At 38.2% G+C, this 13484-nt stretch overlaps 1 protein-coding gene across 1 annotated transcript in view; it reads right to left on the bottom strand.

The window, feature by feature from the left end:
• Positions 1-13484, bottom strand: part of ABCB7 (ATP binding cassette subfamily B member 7) — a 151010-nt gene that overhangs the window by 77573 nt on the left and 59953 nt on the right. The gene's annotated exons all lie outside the window — the stretch shown is intronic.

Here is a 13484-nt window from a genome sequence, read left to right on the forward strand (position 1 = left end):
CTGAGCCTGCGTGTCTGGAGCCTGTGCTCCACAACAAGAGAGGCCGCGATAGTGAGAGGCCTGCGCACCGTGATGAAGAGTGGTCCCCACTTGCCACAACTAGAGAAAGCCCTTGCGCAGAAACGAAGACCCAACATAGCCATAAATAAATTAAATTAAAAAAAAAATAAATAAATAATTAAAAAAAAAAAAGTCAATGTTGTATACTGCAAAAGAGCAAAAATTAAATCAACCAAAAAACAACCTCCATACACACAAAAAAGCTAACCAAATTATTGAGAAAATTAACTCAGTTGTTTTCTAGAATGTAATGAATGGTAGCGGTTTCTGTTTATGTATACTTGTAAATACATAAGGCATTCCCTGAATTATAAAAATTTCAAAAATACTAATAGCTATTTGCACACTGTCTTGCCAAACCCAAGCTCCTACAACATGCCATGTACCCTCAAACCTCTATAAGCCTTCTACTGTCAATGATACCTTTCTGGTGCTTAACTCAATTGTTTTCCTCACTGTCTTTCACCCTACTCAGACCTCATACAAGCTTTACTCCCTCATTTTCCTATTTTTCATAAGCCCCCAGTTCAAGTAACTATATTTCAAGCAAGATCTCGCATATGTCTGCACATGCATATGCAATTTAATCTTCTTTGCCTTTCAAAATTTACCCAGCTATCTCACAATGACTATCCACCTGCTTTATTCTCTCTCGAAACGTTGCCTATATATGGCCAATAGGTAAAAGATAAATGTTGATGACACATTTAAATTAACAGCAAAAACATACTTTCTAAAATGATATTGGTCAAAATAAAGATAATTTATCAAAAAATCTAAGCCCTTGAAAGTACCCATAAAACCCCTTCAAAATTTCTAGCTATCTCTATCCTTCTCTAATCAAACCATGTTTCCCTTATGCATCAGGATTCAAGGTAAATAATTTTTAAATGTTCACATTCAAACTGAACTTTTATTACTAACATAGCATTGTAAAATTATGAACTATATCAGGCATATAAAAAGCTCAGAAAACAATATAATGAACACAACATGTATTCGCTACCCCACCTAAGAAATAACAGATAAAAAGAAAGCCCCTGACATGCTCCTCTACAATGCCATCTCCTTCCTGTTCCCCAGAGAAGATCAACATTGATTATTTAAAACATCTTTCATTGCAAAAGCAAAAACAAAAACAACAGTCACATAATGTGTTAACTCCTTTTGAGGGTTAGTCCCACCACTAATTAAAATATTGTTTCTATGGAAAAAAATGTTCTGACTTCTAAACAACAGACTTACAAACACTTCTGAAACACAATATATTTGTAAGTTAGGGATTAACTCTACTTTTACAACTCTGAAGGAAGGGGTTTATGGCAAAACAAACAACAACAACAACAAAAAAACTTAAATGGAGGAGGGCAACAAGGGAAAACAAGATGATTAATTCTTTGAAACTTGATTTGAAAATTAGAGGGTTGGCCTAGATGCTCTCTAAAGTCCCTTTCAACTCTAAAATTCTGTGATTTTTATGGAATAAAGTGAAAATGCTTCAGTTATTACTTGGATTTTAAAAATCTTAATTGAGAAGCTTGTGTTTATTTCTTCAATAAATCTAGCCTCTGAATTTATTTATAACACCATCCCTCCAAAGACACACACAGAAATAAATCATATATTACTGAAAATAACAGACATGACTACTGTTCACAGATACCATACAAATGCAGTATTCTGAAAATGACAATCTGCCAGTCCATTTGAAGAGGCATGTAAGTTAAAACACTGGAGAGTCATGTTTATTTTACCTAAAAAAAGAAGAAATTCTGGAAGAACCTAAAAGTCAAGGATTCTGTGGCATCCAAGCATAATAATGTACGCTCTCATCTAGAACAGAACTATCTGTCCACTAATTAATAAAAATATTAATCCTCGATAGATAATTGCATAGGCACAATATCTTGCTCTGTGTAGACATTCAATTATTATTTACAAAAATTTTATCAGCACTAAAACCATCAATCTAGCAGACAGAACTACCTCCACATAAATGAGACTAAGATTCAAGCATCGGAGGCTAATAAAATCAAAACCTATTCCATTACAATTGCATTTTTCCTTTAAGGTAAAAATTCAATTTTACTAAAAATAATCCTATTAAATAACTCTTTAGTGATTACTAAATATGATTGCATCCTTTTTTAAAATAGTTAGCTTTCATAATACAAGTTATGTTCAGTGTTTATGACACTTGAAGAATTACCTAATAATAAACAGAGATTAAAGAGCAATTTATAAATTGTCAACCCATCAGGGATTTTGGAGTCAATTATATATTCTGCATTCCTGAGGCTTTGGAAACAGAACTAAGTTTACAATTACCCATTCATGATGCATGTAATGCTTAACAGTATCAAACAGTCATGCATGAATATTGTTATCATCTGATGATTATAAACCTAAAACATTTAAAATTAAGCTCTTGATACATTTTTAAAGAGAAACATAATTTAAAATTACATTTAACTTACTTTAAAAGTTTAAAAGTCTGAAATAAATGTTATTTAAACTTGGTTTTCTTCCCAACTTCTTAGAAACTAGCTGTGGGGGGAGGGGTATGGAGAAAAGGAGAGGAAGTAAGGGGGGAGGTGGGTGGGGGACCTGAGGGGTAAGAGGAGGAGAGGGAGAGGAGAGAAAATGTTAGACTAACTTCTTAGATTTTATAATTATATTTCTCAACTGTAAGTTGAAGGATAAAAGGATTTCCTTCATTGTGTTAGATATTCAATAAATGTGTGTTGAATGAATGAATAAATAGCTCAAGGATCTTGGGCTGCTCGCATCACCTAAGTATTCATTCATTAAACCACAAAACCGGGGTTCACAGAGAAGATGGCGGAAGAGTAAGACGCGGAGATCACCTATCTTCCCACAGATACAGTAGAAATACATCTACACGTGGAACTGCTCCTACAGAACACCCACTGAACGCTGGCAGAAAACGACAGACCTCCCAAAAGGCAAGAAACTCCCCACGTACTTGGGTAGGGCAAAAGAAAAAAGAAATAACAGAGACAAAAGAATAGGGACGGGACCTGCACCAGTGGGAGGGAGCCGTGAAGGAGGAAAGATTTCCACGCACTAGGAAGCCCCTTCGCAGGCAGAGACTGCGGGTGGCAGAGGGGGGAAGCTTCGGAGCCACGGAGGAGAGCGCAGCCACAGGGGTGCGGAGGGCAAAGCAGAGAGACTCCCGCACAGAGGCTCGGCGCTGAGCAACACTCACCAGCCCGAGAGGCTTGTCTGCTCACCCGCCGGGGCGGGTGGGGCTGGGAGCTGAGGCTCGGGCTGGGCTTCGGTCGGATCGAAGGGAGAGGACTGGGGTTGGCGGCGTGAACACAGCCTGAAGGGGTTAGTGCATCACAGCTAGCTGGGAGGGAGTCCGGGAAAAAGTCTGCAGCTGTCAAAGAGGCAAGAGACTTTTTCTTGCCTCTTTGTTTCGCAGCACGCAAGGAGAGGGGATTCAGAGTGCCGCGTAAACGAACTCCAGAGACGGGCGCGAGCCGTGGTGATCAGCGCGGACCCCAGAGACGGGCATGAGACGCTAAGGCTGCTGCTGCCGCCACCAAAAAGCCTGTGTGCGAGCACAGGTCACTCTCCACACTGCCCCTCCCGGGAGCCAGTGCAGCCCGCCACTGCCAGGGTCCCGTGATGCAGGGACAACATTCCCGGCAGAATGCACGGCGCGCCTCAGGCTGCTGCAATGTCACGACGCCTCTGCCGCCGCAGGCTTGCCCCGCCTCCTCTGTACCCCTCCCTCCCCCCGGCCTGAGTGAGCCAGAGCCCCCGAAGCAGCTGCTCCTTTAACCCCGTTCTGTCTGGGCGGGGAACAGACGACCTCAGGCGACCTACACGCAGAGGCGGGTCCAAATCCAAAGCTGAACCCCGGGAGCTGTGCTAACAAAGAAGAGACAGGGAAATCTCTCCCAGCAGCCTCAGAAGCAGCGGATTAAAACTCCACAAACAACTTGATGTGCCTGCATCTGTTGAATACCTGAATAGACAACGAATCATCCCAAATTCAGGAGGTGGACTTTGGGAGCAGGATATATTAACATTTCCCCTTTTCCTTTTTTTGTGAGTGTATATGTATATGCTTCTGGGTGAGATTTTGTCTGTATAGCTTTGCTTTATAATAGCTTTATTTTACTTCACTATATTATAGCCTCTTTCTTTCTTTCTATTTTTTCTCCGTTTTACTCTGAGCCGTGTGGATGAAAGGCTCTTGGCGCTCCAGCCAGGCATCAGGGCCGTGCCTCTGAGGTGGGAGAGCCAACTTCAGGACACTGGTCCACAAGAGACCTCCCAGCTCCACGTAATACCAAACGGCAAAAATCTCTCAGAGATCTCCATCTCAACATCAATACACAGCTTCACTCAACGACCAGCAAGCTACAGTGCTGGACACCCTATGCCAAACAACTAGCAAGACAGGAACACAGCCCCATCCATTAGCAGAGAGGCTGCCTAAAATCATAATAAGGCCACAGACACCCCAAAATACACCACCAGACGTGGACAGGCCCACCAGAAAGACAAGATCCAGCCTCATCCACCAGAACTCAGGCACTAGTCCCCTGCAACAGGAAGCCTACACAACCCACTGAACCAACCTTAGCCACTGGGGACAGATACCAAAAACAACAGGAACTACGAACCTGCAGCCTGTCAAAAGGAGACCCCAAACACAGTAAGATAAGCAAAATGAGATGACAGAAAAACACACAGCAGGGGAAGGAGCAGGGTCAAAACACACCAGACCTAACAAATGAAGAGGAAATAGGTAGTCTACCTGAAAAAGAATTCAGAATAATGATAGTAAGGATGATCCAAAATCTTGGAAATAGAATAGACAAAATGCAAGAAACATTTAACAAGGACGTAGAAGAACTAAAGAGGAACCAAGCAACAATGAAAAACACAATAAATGAAATTAAAAATACTCTAGATGGGATCAATAGCAGAAAAACTGAGGCAGAAGAAAGGATAAGTGACCTGGAAGATAAAATGGTGGAAATAACTACTGCAGAGCAGGATAAAGAAAAAAGAATGAAAAGAATTGAGGACAGTCTCAGAGACCTCTGGGACCACATTAAACGCACCAACATTCGAATTATAGGGGTCCCAGAAGAAGAAGAGAAAAAGAAAGGGACGGAGAAAATATTTGAAGAGATTATAGTTGAAAACTTCCCTAATATGGGAAAGGAAATAGTTAATCAAGCCCTGGAAGCACAGAGAGTCCCATACAGGATAAACCCAAGGAGAAACACGCCAAGACACATATTAATCAAACTTTCAAAAATTAAATATAAAGAAAACATATTAAAAGCAGCAAGGGAAAAACAACAGATAACACACAAGGGAATCCCCATAAGGTTAACAGCTGATCTTTCAGCAGAAACTCTGCAAGCCAGAAGGGAGTGGCAGGATATATTTAAAGTGATGAAGGAGAAAAACCTACAACCAAGATTACTCTACCCAGCAAGGATCTCATTCAGATGTGATGGAGAAATTAAAACCTTTACAGATAAGCAAAAGCTGAGAGAGTTCAGCACCACCAAACCAGCTTTACAACAAATGCTAAAGGAACTTCTCTAGGCAAGAAACACAAGAGAAGGAAAACACCTACAATAACAAACCCAAAACATTTAAGAAAATGGGAATAGGAACATACATATCGATAATTACCTTGAATGTAAATGGATTAAATGCTCCCAACAAAAGACACAGACTGGCTGAATGGATACAAAAACAAGACCCATATATATGCTGTCTACAAGAGACCCACTTCAGACCTAGAGACACATACAGACTCAAAGTGAGGGGATGGAAAAAGATATCCCATGCAAATGGAAATCAAAAGAAAGCTGGAGTAGCAATTCTCATATCAGACAAAATAGACTTTAAAATAAAGAATATTACAAGAGACAAAGAAGGACACTATATAATGATCAAGGGATCGATCCAAGAGGAAGGTATAACAATTGTAAGTATTTATGCACCCAACATAGGAGCACCTCAATACATAAGGCAAATACTAACAGCCATAAAAGGGGAAATCGACAGCAACACAATCATAGTAGGGGACTTTAACACCCCACTTTCACCAATGGACAGATCATCCAAAGTGAAAATAACTAAGGAAACACAAGCTTTAAATGATACATTAAACAAGATGGACTTAATTGATATTTATAGGACATTCCACCCAAAAACAACAGAATACACATTTTTCTCAAGTGCGCATGGAACATTCTCCAGGATAGATCATATCTTGGGTCACAAATCAAGCCTTGGTAAATTTGAGAAAACTGAAATCGTATCAAGTATCTTTTCTGACCACAACGCTATGAGACTAGATATCAATTACAGGAAAAGATGTGTAAAAAATAAAAACACATGGAGGCTACACAATACACTACTTAATAACGAAGTGATCACTGAAGAAATCAAAGGGGAAATCAAAAAATACCTAGAAACAAATGACAATGGATATACGACGACCCAAAATCTATAGGATGCAGCAAAAGCAGTGCTAAGAGGGAAGTTTATAGCAATACAAGTCTACCTCAAGAACAGGAAACATCTCGAATAAACAACCTAACCTTGCACCTAAAGCAATTAGAGAAAGAAGAACAAAAAAACCCCAAAGCTAGCAGAAGGAAAGAAATCATAAAGATCAGATCAGAAATAAATGAAAAAAGAATGAAGGAAACAATAGCAAAAATCAATGAAACTAAAAGCTGGTTCTTTGAGAAGATAAACAAAATTGATAAACCAATAGCCAGACTCATCAAGAGAAAAAGGGAGAAGACTCAAATCAATAGAATTAGAAATAAAAAAGGAGAAGTAACCACTGACACTGCAGAAATACAAAGGATCATGAGAGATTACTACAAGCAACTCTATGCCAATAAAATGGACAACCTGGAAGAAATGGACAGATTCTTAGAAATTCACAAACTGCCGAGACTGAACCAGGAAGAAATAGAAAATATGAACAAACCAATCACAAGCACTGAAATTGAAACTGTGATTAAAAATCTTCCAACAAACAAAAGCCCAGGACCAGATGGCTTCACAGGTGAATTCTATCAAACATTTAGAGAAGAGCTAACACCTATCCTTCTCAAACTCTTCAAAAATATTGCAGAGGGAGGAACACTCCCAAACTCATTCTACGAGGCCACCATCACCCTGATACTAAAACCAGACAAAGATGTCACAAACAAAGAAAACTACAGGCCAATATCACTGATGAACAGACATGCAAAAATCCTCAACAAAATACTGGCAAACAGAATCCAACAGCATATTAAAAGGATCATACACTATGATCAAGTGGGGTTTATCCAAGGAATGCAAGGATTCTTCAATATACGCAAATCAATCAATGTGATACACCATATTAACAAAATGAAGGAGAAAAACCATATGATCATCTCAATAGATGCAGAGAAAGCTTTCGACAAAATTCAACACCCATTTATGATAAAAGCCCTGCAGAAAGTAGGCATAGAGGGAACTTTCCTCAACATAATAAAGGCCATATATGACAAACCCACAGCCAACATTGTCCTCAATGGTGAAAAACTGAAACCATTTCCACTAAGATCAGGAACAAGACAAGGTTGCCCACCCTCACCACTATTATTCAACATAGTTTTGGAAGTGTTAGCCACAGCAATCAGAGAAGACAAAGAAATAAAAGGAATCCAAATCGGAAAACAAGAAGTAAAGCTGTCACTGTTTGCAGATGACATGATACTATACATAGAGAATCCTAAAGATGCTACCAGAAAACTACTAGAGCTAATCAATGAATTTGGTAAAGTAGCAGGATACAAAATTAATGCACAGAAATCTCTTGCATTTCTATACACTAATGACGAAAAATCTGAAAGTGAAATTAAGAAAACACTCCCGTTTACCATTGCAACAAAAAGAATAAAATATCTAGGAATAAACCTACCTAAGGAGACAAAAGACCTGTATGCAGAAAATTATAAGACACTGATGAAGGAAATTAAAGATGATACAAACAGATGGAGAGATATACCATGTTCCTGGATTGGAAGAATCAACATTGTGAAAATGACTCTACTACCCAAAGCAATCTACAGATTCAATGCAATCCCTATCAAACTACCACTGGCATTTTTCACAGAACTAGAACAAAAAATTTCACAATTTGTATGGAAACACAAAAGACCCCGAATAGCCAAAGCAATCTTGAGAACGAAAAATGGAGCTGGGGGAATCAGGCTCCCTGACTTCAGACTATATTACAAAGCTACAGTAATCAAGACAGTTTGGTACTGGCACAAAAACAGAAATATAGATCAATGGAACAGGATAGAAAGCCCAGAGATAAACCCACGCACATATGGTCACCTTATCTTTGATAAAGGAGGCAAGCATATACAGTGGAGAAAAGACAACCTCTTCAATAAGTGGTGCTGGGAAAATTGGACAGATACATGTAAAAGTATGAAATTAGAACACTCCCTGACACCATGCACAAAAATAAACTCAAAATGGATTAAAGACCTAAGTGTAAGGCCAGACACTATCAAACTCTTAGAGGAAAACATAGGCAGAACACTCTATGACATACATCACAGCAAGATTCTTTTTGACCCAGCTCCCAGAGAAATGGAAATAAGAACACAAATAAACAAATGGGACCTAATGAAACTTAAAAGCTTTTGCACAGCAAAGGAAACCATAAACAAGACCAAAAGACAACCCTCAGAATGGGAGAAAATATTTGCAAATGAAGCAACTGACAAAGGATTAATCTCCAAGATTTACAAGCAGCTCATGCAGCTCAATAACAAAAAAACGAACAACCCAATCCAAAAATGGGCAGAAGACCTAAATAGACATTTCTCTAAAGAAGATATACAAATGGCCAACAGACACATGAAAGAATGCTCAACATCATTAATCATTAGAGAAATGCAAATCAAAACTACAATGAGATATCATCTCACACCAGTCAGAATGGCCATCATCAAAAAATCTACAAACAATAAATGCTGGAGAGGGTGTGGAGAAAAGGGAACACTCTTGCACTGTTGGTGGGAATTTAAATTGATACAGCCACTATGGAGAACAGTATGGAGGTTCCTTAAAAAACTAAAAATAGAACTACCATACGACCCAGCAATCCCACTACTGGGCATATACCCTGAGAAAACCATAGTTCAAAAAGAGTCATTTACCAAAATGTTCATTGCAGCTCTATTTACAATAGCCAGGACATGGAAGCAACCTAAATGTCCATCGACAGATGAATGGATAAAGAAGATGTGGCACATATATACAATGGAATATTACTCAGCCATAAAAAGAAATGAGATGGAGGTATTTGTAATGATGTGGATGGAGTTAGAGACTGTCATACAGAGTGAAGTAAGTCAGAAAGAGAAAAACAAATACAGTATGCTAACACATATATACGGAATCTAAGGAAAAAAAAAAAAAGGCCATGAAGAACCTAGTGGCAAGACGGCAATAAAGACACAGACCTACTAGAGAATGGACTTGAGGATATGGGGAGGGGGTGGGGTGAGATGTGACAGGGTGAGAGAGTGTCATGGACATATATACACTACCAAATGTAAAATAGATAGCTAGTGGGAAGCAGCCGCATAGCACAGGGAGATCAGCTCGGTGCTTTGTGACCACCTAGAGGGGTGGGATGGGGAGGGTGGGAGGGAGGAAGATGCAAGAGGGAAGAGATATGGGAACATATTGTATATGTATAACTGATTCACTTTGTTATAAAGCAGAAGCTAACACACCATTGTAAGGCAATTATACTTCAATAAAGATGTTTAAAAAAAAAACCACAAAACCATCAGGTTGAACTACATTGCTACAAAATTTGATGACTCTAGAACAGGGATTAGCAATTTTTTTTCTCTAAAGGGCCAGAAAGCAAATATTTTAGAGTTGGCAGGCATATAACCTGTGTCACAACTACTCAACTCTGTCACTGTGGCACAAAAACAGCTGTGGCTGTTTTTGTGCCACACAAATGAATGAGTGTGGCTGTGCTCAAATAAAACTTTATTTACAGACACTGAAATTTGAATTTCATATTGTCATCTGTCACAAAAAATTATTCTTCTTTTGATTGTTTTCCCAACCATTAACAAATGTAAAAAAAATTCTTAGCACAGAGGCCTCGCAAACATTAGGTGGCATACTGAATTTGGCTCAATGGCCATAGACTGCTGATTCCTGCTCTAGATGATTTCTAAAATTCCCTACAGCCACCTCCTGCTCTGGATGATTTCTAAAATCCCTGCAGCCTCTAAGGATTCTGAGAACGCCATAGCAAAACAAAAGAAAACACCTCCACAAAAAAATCACCACCACCACCATCACAGAAAATCAACTCATGAACAAAAATTATCCACAGAATTCCCCTCTTCCTCAACCAGTTTTCCTTTTATCTACCAAATTTTTACATCTCTGAGGGCATAACACCAGCAGCAAGGCCTATTTAGCAGTTTGTGCAAAAACTCTTCATAGTTTTTATGTTTGTTTAGGCAACTTCTGTGAAGAAAGTTTAGACCTTGTTCCCCATTCATATAAGAAACTCATTTATTATCACATTTTTGTCATCATGAAACCTGTTCTCTGCTTCATATGTTTCATCTAAGTGGTGTGAAATTCCATGCTGTTTGCTAATAAAGTAACAAAGAATTACAAGGCATTTGCCAAATTCAGAGCAATAAAAACTAATGACTGAATGTTAAAAAGTATTTAAAAAAAAGAAAGAAAAACAACAACAACAACAAAAACGTTCAGAACCAATTCATTTTAAATCATGAAATTAGGGGGAAAACGCATAAAGAGAACCTTATCACACTAAGAGTAATTCACCAAGGGCGTATTTTAGACACATTTAATAGTGAATTATTTCACTGGGCTCGTTCATTAGAACTTTAGGAAATTGGTATGAATCTCTCAGTGCTTCTAAGATTCCTAGCCCTATTGTGTTTGTGCACAGAATGGAGACATTACCATACATTTCACACTGCAGCTGGAATGCTGAGATAATGCAAAAGAAGTTGAGAAAGTGGAATTGGACCTATTTTTTTGCTACTTTACAGTTGCAACTTTCAGTCTTTATGTTTACTAATATGGATGTGGAAGAAAACTCTCAAGCACATTTCTTAACTTTAAGTTCCATAGCTGGACCATTTGAATCAGTAGCAGACCTGCCACTTTGTTTAGTTATACTTTTCTGTAAATGCTCTCATTTATGTTTGTTGCCTTTTACAGATGTATCAGATTGCCACTGATGAGCAAATTACCTGGAAAATTACCCTAAACTCATACAAGATAGGATTTTCATTTACTCGGGTCATTCTGCAAGGCTCACCTATGCAGGTCATATCCAAAATACTTTAGCTTTCTTTATATGCACTCCAACAAAATCTAATAACAGGCAGTCCTTTGGTAGGAAATATGTGACATAATCTTTGCTTATTAACACAGGTACATACTAAAAGTACTGATATAAACATAAACTCAACTCCAGGGCTTACAAATGATACCTAATGAGTTCCTGCTGAGCACTAGATGGAAAAGGTATTTTGAAGAAGGTATTTGGTTTTGTGCATTTTAAATTCCTTTTGGCTTATCCATAGTCTCTTTCTAGCATGCTAAAAGTTAATTTCTGCTGCAGAGGTAGGTAAACACGCACATTTCAGGCTGATAGCAATGTGCCACTCCCCTCAACATGGGTAACTCCTCTTTATCTCTTTGCTACCTCCTTTTGCTCTCTTCTTATGTGTTCGTAGATTTCTCTTTCTCTTCTGCCTTTTTTTTGTTAGTTTAGTACTGCTAATGGCACTCAAACCTGAGAAGGCTGCTAACCTCTACTCATTATCTCCTCATGGTCTTATTGAACAGAGACAAGATATAGAACACAAATGTGTATTTCTGGTAACACAATTATTGTCCAAAACAATTGACTTAGTTTCTCAAATGAAAACAAAAGGAAACTTTTCAAAAGATATTGCACCCCTTCAAAAGTATATACACAAAAATGTCTTAATTTTGCTGCCTCTCATTTATCTATTTGAGCCCTGAAAACATGTCAAGAGTTTTTTCTAAAAATATCCACTCTTCTTTTCAATTGCACTTTGAAAATTCATAAGGTGACCATAATTCATACAATGACTAGAACAGTTGTTTTCAAATAATGCTGGGAAGAAACTTGACAGCTCTCTTAGAAGCATTTTATGAGCAGTATATTTTTCTAAATGCCTTCAAGAGAAGCACCTAGAGCCATAAAGTCACTCTAAGAATGTTTCAAGAGTAAACAAACCTTGCTCTAAATTGCCATATCAACCTTCTTAGACTGGATACACTGTTGCAATATAAAAAGGTTTTTAACTTACATAGTGCACACAACAAAAAATTTAAATAAGTGTTCCTCACGTTTTAGGAGTTTATAGTCTAAAGCTAACAGATGCAGGCATAAATATGACAGCAAGGCAAATGCAATGGTAAGATATATCTTGACGGCCTTCCTACCATCATCCACCCAAAAATACCATTCAATTTTAGTTCATCCCTGGAGATGCTTAGCCCAGAACAGAACAGCAGATTCACTGAAGGCCAGGGTAGTTAGTATCAATATTTTATCCACTTTTCATATTTTAATTTGGATCTTAGTTTGCTAAGGTATTTTTGCATTATGATGCAACATGGATTAGAAGCAGCTATACTATAATCATTTTTAGGAAGAACCACAACAGTTATCATTCACTAAGCAATCATTATTTGGCTGGCCTTCTGCCCAACACTACATTATCTTATTTCATTCTCACTACAATCCTACAAGGTATCTACTATTATTATTATTCCCATTTTACAAACTAGATACTGAGGCTCAGAGAGGCTGCCTTGCTCAAGTTCATACAGCTAGTAAATGGCGGAATGGAGATGGACATTTCTAACATTATCAATACTAACAATACCAACAATGTCACTGGACCTAGTGATTTTACTCTTCCTGATTGATAACCTTGAAATGCCTAGGTTAATTTTTCTGTTATTAACAAGGAAAACGTGGTGTTGTTTGGTTTTTTTTGGTAAAAATATCAATGCAATTGTGATGTTAAATACAAAGAGTGACATCACCAAAAGCAGCAGAGTATGAAACTTCAAAAAAGTGTACCTCCACTAAAACAATGATTAAGCTGTCAAAAACTGACAGAAACAATTTTTAGAACTCCGGAATTTAATTAAAAAAAAACATATAACAACCAGGGAGTACATAAAGAGGAAAGAAATTGCTAAATTTCAGCAGAGAGCATTACCACATTTGTGCATACTCACCTATCATATCCCATTCCCCAGATCAGAGGTAGCTAAGGGGATGGATGGTATCT

This window comes from Balaenoptera ricei, chromosome X, assembly GCF_028023285.1.
Source record: "Balaenoptera ricei isolate mBalRic1 chromosome X, mBalRic1.hap2, whole genome shotgun sequence".
Lineage (NCBI taxonomy): Eukaryota > Metazoa > Chordata > Mammalia > Artiodactyla > Balaenopteridae > Balaenoptera > Balaenoptera ricei.